Below are 12,136 nucleotides of genomic sequence, written 5' to 3'. Positions count from 1 at the left end.
TGGCATCTAACTGAAGCCATATATGATGATGGTTTCTAGGATGTTCAAGCCACTCTCTAGTCTCACAAATATGACCTGGGGGAAAACGTAGCTAAACAAGAAGGGTGCCTCTCTTTAAAGATGTTTCTGGCATTTCTTCACTCTGAATCAAAGCAATAAGGAAATATGTATTGAGTTCTCATTGGGGTCCTATGGGCTGCCCCACTAGTAGAAGATAATATAGCCTTGGATAGCTCAACTGAAGAGAAGGGATTGATGAAGGAAGAGTAAACGAGGCATTCCTTGAATTAGGAACCCAAATTTTTAGACATTTATCCATTTACATAAACAAATAAGAGGAAAAGACATGCTTATCCATTGGACCGCACAACGACTCCGGGCTGTAGAGCAGACGTTAAGTGTTGTAGCACAAGAATCCAGCCTTTTAACTCCAGAGCCTCATTCTAGTCCTACACTACGTTTTGTTCTGTCGGGCAAAGGTGGCCATGGCTGTCGTTCCAGGTCAGTGGTCGGCAAACATTTTCTATAGAGGGCCAGAAATATATTTGTTTTTGTAGGCAACAGGTGATTTATTCTTCCCTTCTTCTTCTTAAAACATTGAACAACCATTCTTAGCTTATAAGCTTTGGCCTAGGGACTTTAGTTTGAGAAAAGACAAGCAGAAAAGCCATACATGTGTATATGTGTATATTGACTGATTACTGCGTGCCAATGATGTGCCAGACACCATGTGTTACATCATTCAATTTTATGCCACCACATTATTACCCTACTTTTACAGGATAAAATGAAGTTCGAGGAAGTGAAGCAATTTGGTCAAAGCCACCCAGTCAGTAAATAGTAGAGGCAGGATATAAATCCAGGTATGTACGACCCTAGTGCCCAGGCATATAATTACTGTGCAGTTCCTCAAAGTATTCGCTGCACTTTCCATGCAAAAACACCTGCAATCCATGGTGTGTTGTGAATAAAAAAAGAAAATGAAAACCAAGGAGAAGGTGAACCAGGCCATTGTGACAAATATAATCAATTGCTGTATCTTGTGCTTCCTGGAAGCCAAGGTGGAGTTAGCAGCATCAGTAGGTTCTGTGCAGAAACCAGGTTTTTTCCCTTGGACTGAATTAAGTGACAATCATATTATTGTTGCTGAGTATTCAGCTCTGTATGGGTTAAATGTACTGTTGCAGGCTGACTTCGTGTCTGCTCTGTAGCCAGTGCTACCCTAGAGGGTAAAGATCTTGACATAGCTAAGACACAGTCTGGACCCTTCAGGAGGTGAAAATCTGCAAAGGGAGACAGCTCAATATCAGATTCTAAAACATGGCAGACAAGTAATTGCTCCCTAGAGTTCAAAGCAAAGTGGAATAAAAATTTATTTGCTAATTTCTCCTATGTTTATTGCCCTTCACAGATTGCAAAGTGCTGACTATTCTCTCATTTAATTGTTACAACAGCCCTAGCAAAATAGACACCAGCAGCCCTCTTTTACCATCGGGAAGACAGACCCTTGGAGATGAAGTGACTTACCTACTACGTTCTGCTCTGTCTAACTTTAAGCTCTATGCATCTGTCACATCCCAACTGTCTTCCCTTAACAAAGCAGCTCTCAAGAAAAATATAGAGGCTGCTACTTTTGCCTAGTGGGTCAGACAAGCATTAGTGAGGGATATGGTTTTTAAGGTGAGACTGCGAGGGCACAGAGCATTTGGACAAGAATGAAATGGTCGGGGTGCTTCATGAGGACTAAAAAACCAAGATCTAAGAAGGTTAGGGAGGAGAGTCTACTCAGATAAAAAGGAGCTAGGCCCTGATGGTAGGACTGGGTACTAAGGGTCATGGGGACAGCTAATATCAGGGGTCACAGACTGGGTTAGCTGCAAGGCCAGAAGAACAGAGGTTTTCTGTTTCGGTGACTCCCTTCTACCACCACCACATGCTCATGCCATATTTTATGGATGATGATGCTGAGACTCAGAGTGGGGTCCATAACTCAGGTCTCGGACTTCTAAACTCACATCTTTCACCTGTCTCAGCACTTAGCCTTCCATTGCTGCAAGGCTTTTCTCTGGTCCAGACCTGGCTGGAATCTCGCTTTGCCAGCTACGTCTCCACTTCTAACTTTCAGCCCCTGCCCCACTTGTTGCTTTCTGTCTCTTTGTTCCCTGGCGAGTGCTTACTCTTGAAGACTACTCATGCAGCCACCAGCACTCCCTGCCCTGGGTCACAAATGTCCTTGATAACAGAAGATTATCAAAAAGCACAATCCACAGACCCTGAGCACAGCCCCATGCCAGCCCCTGTGCCTGACAATCTCATGGGGTTCCACCTCAAAACCCTGTGACCTTACAGGCTACTTCCACATTTCACTGATGAAGAAACTAAGTTTTCAAGTTCTAAAAGGACTTGCTTAAGGGAAGACAGCTAGTAAGCAACACAGTCAATATCTGAACTCAAGCCAGCCTGACCTGAAGCTCTTTCTACCATTTTAGACTCTTTCCCATCCATCTTCATCAGTCATGGAAGGAAGGCAAGATGGGGACCCTTGTTTGGTGGGTCCAGTATGGTGGGTGTTACCCACACATGGCTGCTCATGTTTAAATGAATTGCTATCAAGTACAATTAAAAACGTGTTTCCCCAATCACACTAGCCATAGTTTGAGTGCTCATAAGCCACATGTGGCTAATGATACCATATTGGACAGTGCAGATGTAGAACTCGTGGAAAGTTCTACCTGACAGTTCATGTGGCCACAAAAGCCACATGTGGCTAGTGAGTACGATGTTGGAGAATGCAGATGTAGAACTCAGAAACGAGGGAGAATTAATTCTGTTTTTATAGGATATTGTCACGATAGCAGTTGCACATGCCAAATCTACGAACCTGGTTAGTAAATTAACAGCAAACCGAGGTCTCCATGGTTCGGCCTTGATACATGGACGTGAATTACTGCCCACCTTGAGCTATTACCCTCTTCTCTCTTGGCCCCAGTGTCCTTGCTCCGCTCAACGAAGGGGCTGAAGTCAAAGGGCCCTACAGGCCTTATGTTCTGTAGGCCTGTGAATCAATGGTTGTGTTTTGACTAAATCAATTTGCACATCTCTATGAAAACAAAGTCATGGAAAATGCTGCCAGGAATTTGGATTATGAAACTCCAGACTCATATACTAACTGCACAAAGAGAGAGAATGAGGACTAAGGAATAGGCGTTTATTCCTTGGCTTGCAGAGAGCCTTGAATATGAATGTTTGTTCATTGCGTGTCTATGCATCTATCCTTTGCCAGTCTGTCTGCTTTGTGTCGCTGGATTCTAGAGGGCAAAGTTGGTGGCTGTAGCTATGTAACACCAGCTAAAACAGTTGAAAAAATGTTAATCTTTGTTTTGGCAAGTCGCCACTTGTGAAAAAAACAAGTAATACTTTTATTTATTCAATAAATTATAGAGCACTTACTGAGTGCCAGACACTGTACTGGTGAGCAAAACGCTCCAGTAGTGGACCTGCCCTCACCAAAGGGAAGATCTCTTCCTTCCTGTGATCCCGCCCAGCTGGAAACTTATGGAGTCTCTGGTTTTATATGATGTCCACTGAGGTATCTCAGACAAAATAGGGGAAGTCACAGCTTTTGTATTATTTGGATACTTGTGTAGGCTGTGCATTATAAAAGATTTGAGAAGAACTGATAGAATCAATGAGCTGTGCGACACGCTGAAGACCAACCTCCAAGTCCAAGAAACTCAGCAGTGTGACACTAGGAAGTAACAGGATAGCACCCATATTCCCTTAACTTCCCCATTGCTCCCTAACCCTCTGTCCCCTCCCCATTTACGTGCGCTTCCTCCTACTTTCTCAGGGCCTCGCCTTGCTAAGCCTCAGTAAGGAAAATAAAACTCATAGTTATCAGACCTCTGACCTGCCAACCGCAGCACTGGAGGCTCTGGGTTCTGACTTTTTACTGTGCTCACCATAATCCCGTGAGTCTGCAGTTATTCGCCCTACTAGATGGATCAGGAAATGGAAGCTTGGAGTGTACATTCTTATGGAAGACTCACAGAGCCAGTACACTTTGGAGCCTGGAGTTAAACTCATTCCTTCTAGCCTATGGCTCCCGATTTTGTTGAGGTGCTAGAAAACCACCACCTTGCCTAATGAGGCCCTGACATGGCCAGAACACAAAATGGCTTCACCTCCTTATCAATTCGAGTCTGTTTGGTTCTGTAAATAGTTATGGTGCACCTACTGAGTAGCACCCTGTGAACTCTCGCATGAGTATAACCACCTAAGAGCATGGATCGTGGAGCTGGCCATCCTGGATTTGCATCTCAGCTCCAGCAATTACTTTCGGTGTGACCATCCTGACAACCTGGAGGGCATAAAGATGAATCAGATGGAGCCTCCTTCTCCAGGTCTCAGATAAGAATTGCAGCTCTGTCCTGGTACATAGTAAGTGCTCAATAAGGTTTAGCTACTATTCTTTTGATTTTGCTCATTCAGTGAGCATTTATTGATGCTCACTGTGTAGCAGGCTCTGTTTCTGTGGCTCCCAGGGGCCACTGTTTTTCCTGAATCTCAAAGGAGAAGTCACAGTACTCAAAAGGTCTTAGAATGCTATACTGTCAAAGCTGAAGAGGTTCTTGGTGATCAACTGGTCTCAAATCCTCTGAACATACAGAAAAGGACATTGAGGCCCAGATGGTCCTTTGGCTACATGGTTACATGGCTAGCCAGCTGCAGAGTTAGGACTGATTCACTTACTGTGGAGATGGAAGCCCAGAGAGGTCGAAGTAGCTATTGAAAACTTGAGAACAATTCTGAACCTATCAGCAATCAAAAGAGTCAGATCTTTCATTTAGGGGTCTGCTTTCCCTTTGCCCTGAGTCTATCTCTCTATTCATATCTGACTGTCTACAACAGTCCCAGTTTGGACCACATGACCACTCTTAGCCAGTGAGCTGAGTTGATTTCTTTCCCACCCAACTCCATCACTTCCCTGTACTCACCAGCCAGAACAGAAAACAAACAGCCACTATAACAACTGACCAATAGCTGTGGCGAGGAGCAACCCAAAATACCACCAGCTTCTTAGCTTAGCTTTACGCTCAGCCAAAATGATGCAAGGAACTTGTTGGTCATTGGTTCCTGCTAAAGGAGGCAACAGAGTTGAATTCAAGGTGTAACTATGAGTATGCTAAAAGACAAGCACAGGTTTTCAGATGAGTAAGGCCTGATTCTCAGGGTGGTTTATGCCCAGACACAAGGTCTCTAATTTCCCTGAGCCAGCACTGTCACTCAGCACACTGACTCTCAAGCTGGAGGTAGGGCACAGTATATCAGCTGGACATCATCTAATCCATGGGCCCCCCAACCCGTGTGTGTAGGGGATGGGTATCCATGGATATGACACAGGAGCCTGGTGAACTTTCTGGAATAGGACGCCAAATTTGGTGTGTAAGTAATATATATATATATTTTTTAGGTAGAGAGTTCATAGCACTTAACGTATTCTCAAAGAGATCCATGACCCAAAAAGTTTAAGAATACTGTAATGTTACCATTTCTTTTTGTCATAAAAGAAATAATATTCTATGGGAAGAATGAATTTATCCAAGGCCACTCAGTTAATAAAAGCAGAAACCAGAACTAGAAATGAGATCTGAATACCAAACCAGTGATATTTCCTTTCTGCTGAGAGAGAAGGAACCGAAAGCCTTCATGCTGTGAACTCTGATATATTGAATTTAGCTGCTCTATTAACTGCCAGTCCTCCTCCAGGTGGCGCTATCATGCCTACCTTTACCAACGTCATTCTACAATTGAGTTCTTCCTTCTCTGATATACTTACCTGTCTCATGTTCCATCTTTCAAGGCCTTGCCAAATAACTTAATAGGTTTAAGACATATATTTATGTTAAAATGTTAATGATAAATATAATAAATGAATATAATTAATGATATACATATACATAGCATTAATTATAAATAAATAAATGATAAAAGATGACTCTAGCCTTCCCCTTGAGAGGCCTTTGAACAGGTGTTCTCTATACATAATGTCTTAATATTATTATCATTATTAATTTTCACATTGTTACTGAAAGTGTCTTGGATAAGAGTTAAGACACTGGAGTTCAAGTCCTGACTCTCATCTCCTGTGTCATCCAGGACTAGTTATTTAATTTTTCTGGGTTTAAGTTTCTTTACAGTACTTACTACTTCACATTGTTGATTTGAGGATTAGATAAGCTAATGTATGTGTGTATATCAAATTCCATCCAATACATAAGTCTCTTGATGAAATAACTAGATTTCTGATTTCTGGTTTGTATTCCCACTTTGTAATCATCTTATATATTTTTAATCTCATAAAAATACATGTAATAGACTTTGCAGAAACATGGCAGAGTGAGAGATGTCCCCAGATCTCTCCCCTTGAAATAACAATAAGCTGAACATCTAAACCTCAACAAAAAACACCCAAACTGCACACCAGCATGTCTGAGTGTGGGGTCTGTGCATAAGAACTACCACGGGTCAGAACCCTGAGTGTTGGGCAGTGGACTGGGAGAAATAAAGAAGCTGCCTCTTGCAGCCTGAGCTCCCTGTAGGAGGACGGGGAGGGGAGAAAGAACAGCGAGTTCCCTGAACAGTCTTGCCTGGGAGTGCTGTGAGCTCCATGCCGCCAGTGGCAGGGCCCAGTCATTAGGGCAGAAGGCAGAGAAGCGGGATGGGACCACAGAAAAACAACAGTTGATTTTTACCGGTCGCAGTTGCAAAACCAAGGCTGAGCCACAGCCCCCAACCCCCAACCCAGAGAGTCCCTCTCCCAATATCCTCCGAGACTGATCACCATGGAGCCCCAGGGGAATCTGAGCAAACACTGCCAAGACTGTCGCTGACACTGATAGGGACTGAAAATCAGGGTAGCGAGTATGATTAAATATCTACAAGAAATTTTTTTTAAAAGGTATTTTTGAGGCTTTATATGAAGCAGGGATCCGAGAGGCTTAGACGCCACCTACTGGGAACCAAAAGAAAAGCGCCTTCTTTGCAGCAGGCTAAAGAAAGACCTTTATATAATAAATCTTTTTTCTGGAAAAACAGCAGAATACACTTCCATTAATGCCCAGGCGGAGAAATAGTCCATTAAACATCATGAACAACCAAGGGGACAAGGCAACTCAGAAAGAAAGATGAAAATCGCCAGAAAATAAGCTTACAGACATAGAAATATGCAACTTAAATGACAGAGACTTCAGGATGATACTTCTGAAAAAACTCAATGAATTCTGAAATGAGTCATATCAACAATTTCAGGAACTGAAAAAACAACTAGATGAGCAGAGCAAGGAGACTGAAACCCTCAAAAGGAACCAAATAGATCTTCTGGAGATGAAGAACACACTGCAAGAGATGAAAAATGAAATAGCAAGCTTGGGAAATAGAGTCGATCGAATGGAGGAAAGGATCAATGATATTGAAGACAGAAATCTAGAAATAAATCAGAAGGAATAAGGGAGAAACTGAAGAATGAAAAATAATGAAAGAGAAATATAGAACTAGCTGATACCATCAGGAGAGGAAACATAAGAATAATGGGCATTACCAAAGGCAAAGAAAAAGAGCAAGGACTAGAAAGCATTTCCTGACAAATAGTGGACGAGAATTTCCCAAATCTAAGGAATGAGCTGGAGCTTGGAATTCAAGAAGTCAACAGAACACCCAATTGTCTCAACCCAAAAAGGCCTTCACCAAGACACATTGTTTTAAAGTTATCAAAGACCAACGACAAAGACAGAATTCTCAGGGCAGCCAAGGAGAAGAAAATGGTAACTTATAAAGGAAAACCCGTTAGATTATCATCGTACTTCTCAGCACAGACCTTACAAGCCAGAAAGGAATGGAATCAAATATTTAAACTATTAAGTGAAAGGAACTACCAGCCTAGAATAATGTATCCAGCTAAGTTCTCCTTCAGATATGAAAGAGAAATTAAGACCTTTCCAGACATTCAAAAAATGAGGGAATTCTCCACTACAAGGCCTGCACTACAGGAAATACTGAAAGGGGTTAGCTCACCTAAAACAAAATAACAACAAAAAAAATACATAATTAGGAGTAAAGTGACTATCAGGCAAATAGAAGCAGAAGATTGCAACCCTTACTAAGAACAGGGCATTATAAGCTTAAATAATAAGACGTGAATTGTTATAATAAGATAGTAATGAATGTTCAGCATACACAGGGACAAATTGAATAACAATGACTGAAAAGGGGAGGATTCGAAGATCCAAATTTGCAAAGGGGAATGGAAATAAGGCGCATGCAGAAGAAAATGGACAACTGTATATATATATAACTATCCTTTACATATTCATAATGGTAACCACACACCAAAAATTCAGAACTGAAGTATATAACATAAAACAAGAAGAACCAGAGGCAAAACCCACAAAAGCCAACCAAAATAAAGAAAACAGAAACACAAGGACAAGGAAGCAATGGAAACACCGAGCTACCAGAAAGCAAAAGAGAAAATGGCTATAAGAAAACCTCATATTTCAATAATCACCCTAAGTGTAAATGGACTGAACTCACCAATAAAAAGTCACCGAGTCACAGAATGGATCAAAAAACAAAACCCAACCATATACTCCTTCCGGGAGACACATCTCTGCTCCAAAGACAAATATAGACTCAAAGCAAAAGGGTAGAAAATGATATTTCAAGCAAATGGCATTCAGAGAAAAACAACAGTAGTGATACTAATATCAGACGAAACAGACTTCAAAATAAAAAGTGTAAAGAAAGATATTGAGGGACATTTCATAATGATAAAGAGAATTATGCACCAAGAAGAAATAACGCTTATTAATATCTATACACCCAATCAGGGAGCCCCAAAATATGTAAAGCAATTACCAACAGAACTAAAGGGAGAAACAGACCAAAACACTATTGTAGTAGGGGACCTAAATACCCCACTGTCAGATATAAATAGATCATCCAAACAGAAAATCAATAAAAAAATAACATCCTTAAATGATACATTAGTCCAACTGGATGTAATTGACATTTACAGAGCCTTCCATCCCAAAACAGCTGCTTATACATTCCTCTCTAGTCACATGGAACATTCTCAAGAAATGACCACATACTGGGACACAGAGATAGCCTCAACAAATATAAGAGGGTTGAAATCATACCAAACCTATTCTCTGATCATAATGCTCTGAAACTAGAGATCAACTGCAAAAAAGAAAGCGGAAAGAACCACAAATACATGGAGATTTAACGACATGCTACTGAAGAATAACTGAGTCAGGGAAGAAATGAAAAGAGAAATCAAGAGATACAAAGAGACTAATGATAATAATAGTACAACACATCAAAACTTTTGGGACATGGCAAAAGTGGTCATAAGAGGAAAGTTCATATCATTACAGGCCTACCTCCAAAAACAAGAACGAGTCCAAATAAACAACCTAATGCTTCATCTTAAAAAACTAGAAAAGGAAGAACAAATGAAGCCTAACGTCAGCAGAAGAAAAGAAATCATCAAAATTAGAGCAGAAATAAATGAAATTGAAAAAAAATAGAAAAAATAAATACAACAAAGAGCTAGTTCTTTGAGAAGGTTAATAAAATTGACAACCCCCTAGCTAGACTCACTAAAGAAAAAAGAGAAAAGACACAAATAAACAAAATCAGGGGTGAAAGAGGAGAAATTACAACAGACACTGCACAAACACAAAGGATCATACAACAATACTATGAAAAAGTATATAATATAAGATATAATAACCTAGAAGAAATGGACCAGTACTTAGAAAAATACAACCTTCCTAACTGAATCAAAAAGAACTGGAAAATCTAAATAGACCTATCAGCAGTATGGGAATTGAAACAATCATCGAAAACCTACCAAAAAGCAAAAGTCTAGGACCAGATGGCTTCACCAGTGAATTCTACCAAACATTCAAAGATTTAATACCCATTCTCCTCAAACTCTTCCAAAAAATCGAAGAGGAGTCAATACTTCCCAACTCATTTTATGAAGCCAGTATTACTCTGATACCAAAACCTGGTAAAGAAATCACAAAAAAAGAAAACTACAGACCAATATCTCTCATGAACACAGATGCAAAAATCATAAATATGATACTAGTGAACCAAATACAGCAACATATTCAAAAGATTATACACCACGATCAAGTGGGCTTCATCTCAGGGGCACAGGGATGGTTCGACATACACAAATCGATTAATGTGATACACCACATAAACAAATTAAAAAATAAGAATTGTATGATCATATCAATAGATGTGGAAAAAGCCTTCGACAAGATGCAGCATCCATTTATGATCAAAACACTTAACAAAATTGGTATAGAAGGAAAGTACCTTAACATAAAAAAAGGCCATGTATGACAAACACTCAGCCAACATTATTAGAGTATAGGAATGCTATGGATACTTAATGATGAAAAACTAAAAACCTTCCCTAATAGATCAGGAACAAAGCAAGGCTGTCCACTATCACCACTGTTATTCAATATAACATTAGAGGTCTTAGCAAGTGCAATCAGAAAAGAAAAAGATATAAAAGGCATCCAAATAAGAAACGAAGAAGTCAAACTGTCGCTATTTGTGGATGACATGATTCTCTATATAGAAATTCCTAAAGACTCCACAGGAACACTACTAAAAACAATAAGCAAATACAGTAAAGTATCTGGACACAAAATCAACGTTCAAAAATCCATAGTGTTCCTATACTTTAATAATGAAGTGCCAGAAAAAGAAGTGGAAAAAATAATTCCTTTTGCATTTGCAACCAAAAGAATAAAATACCTAGGAATAAATTTAACAAAACATGTCAAGGACCTATATAATGAAAACTACAAGACCCTATTAAAAGAAATCAAAGAAGATACAAAGAAATGGAAAGATATTCCATGTTCTTGGATTGGAAGAATCAACATAGTTAAAATGACCATATTACTTAAAGCATTATACAGATTTAATGCAATCTCCATCAAAATTCCATTGGCATCTTTTAAAGAAATAAAACAAAAAAATCATCAAATTTGTATGGAAACACAAAAGACTGCACATTGCCAAAGCCATCCTGGGAAAAAAGAACTAGGCTGGAGGCCTCACACTGCCCGACTTCAAATTATACTACAAAGCGACAGTAATCAAAACGGCATGATATTGGCAGCAAAACAGACACATGGTCCAGTGGAAAAGAATCAAGAGCCCAGAAGTAAATCCATATTTATATGGACAAAAAATTTTCGACAAAAAAGCCAAAAAGGTACAGTGGGGAAAGGAAAGCCTCTTCAATAAATGGTGCTGGGAAAACTGGAAAGCCACCTGCAAAAGAATGAAACTAGACTGTTGTCTTTCACCACACAGCGAAATTAACTCAAAATGGATTAAGGACCTGAATATAAGACCCGAAACAATAAAATGCATACAGGAAAACATAGGAACGAAACTCAAGGACCTTGGACTTAAAGACGATTTTATGAATTTGACCTCAAAGGGAAGTAAAAGCTAAAATAAATGAATGGGACTACATCAAACTAAAAAGTTTCTGCTCAGCAAAAGAAACTGTCAACAAGGTAAAGAGACAACCATCTGAGTGGGAAAATATATATTCAAGCAACACCTCCGATAAGGGCCTAATATCCAAAATATACAAAGAACTCATACGACTCAATAACAACAAAGAAACAAATGATCCATTCAAAAAATGGGCAGAGGACCTAAACAGACACTTCTCCCTAGAGGACATACAAATGGCCAACAAGTATATGAAAAGATGCTCAACATCATTAGCTATTAGGGAAATACAAATCAAAACCACAATGAGATACCATCTCATGCCTGTTAGAATAGCTATAATCAACAGGACAAATCATAACAAATGCTGGAGAGGATGGGGAGAAATAGAAACCCTCATACACTGCTGGTGGGACTGCAAATTGGTACAGCCAAATTGGTACTATGGAAAACAGTGTGGAGGCTCCTCATAAAACTAAGAATTGATCTCTCATATGATCCAGCAATCCCTCTACTGGGTATTTATCCCAAAGACTTGAAAACCCAGATCTGAAAAAGATATTTGCACACC

The 12,136-nt window shown here is 39.8% G+C and overlaps 1 long non-coding RNA gene across 1 annotated transcript in view; it reads left to right on the top strand.

The window, feature by feature from the left end:
• Positions 1–12,136, top strand: part of LOC120599638 (uncharacterized) — a 158,707-nt gene that overhangs the window by 86,431 nt on the left and 60,140 nt on the right. The window lies entirely within an intron of this gene.

Source organism: Pteropus medius, unplaced genomic scaffold (genome assembly GCF_902729225.1).
Source record: "Pteropus medius unplaced genomic scaffold, Ma_sr-lr_union100, whole genome shotgun sequence".
Lineage (NCBI taxonomy): Eukaryota > Metazoa > Chordata > Mammalia > Chiroptera > Pteropodidae > Pteropus > Pteropus medius.
This window is presented reverse-complemented; position numbering and strand designations above follow the sequence as displayed.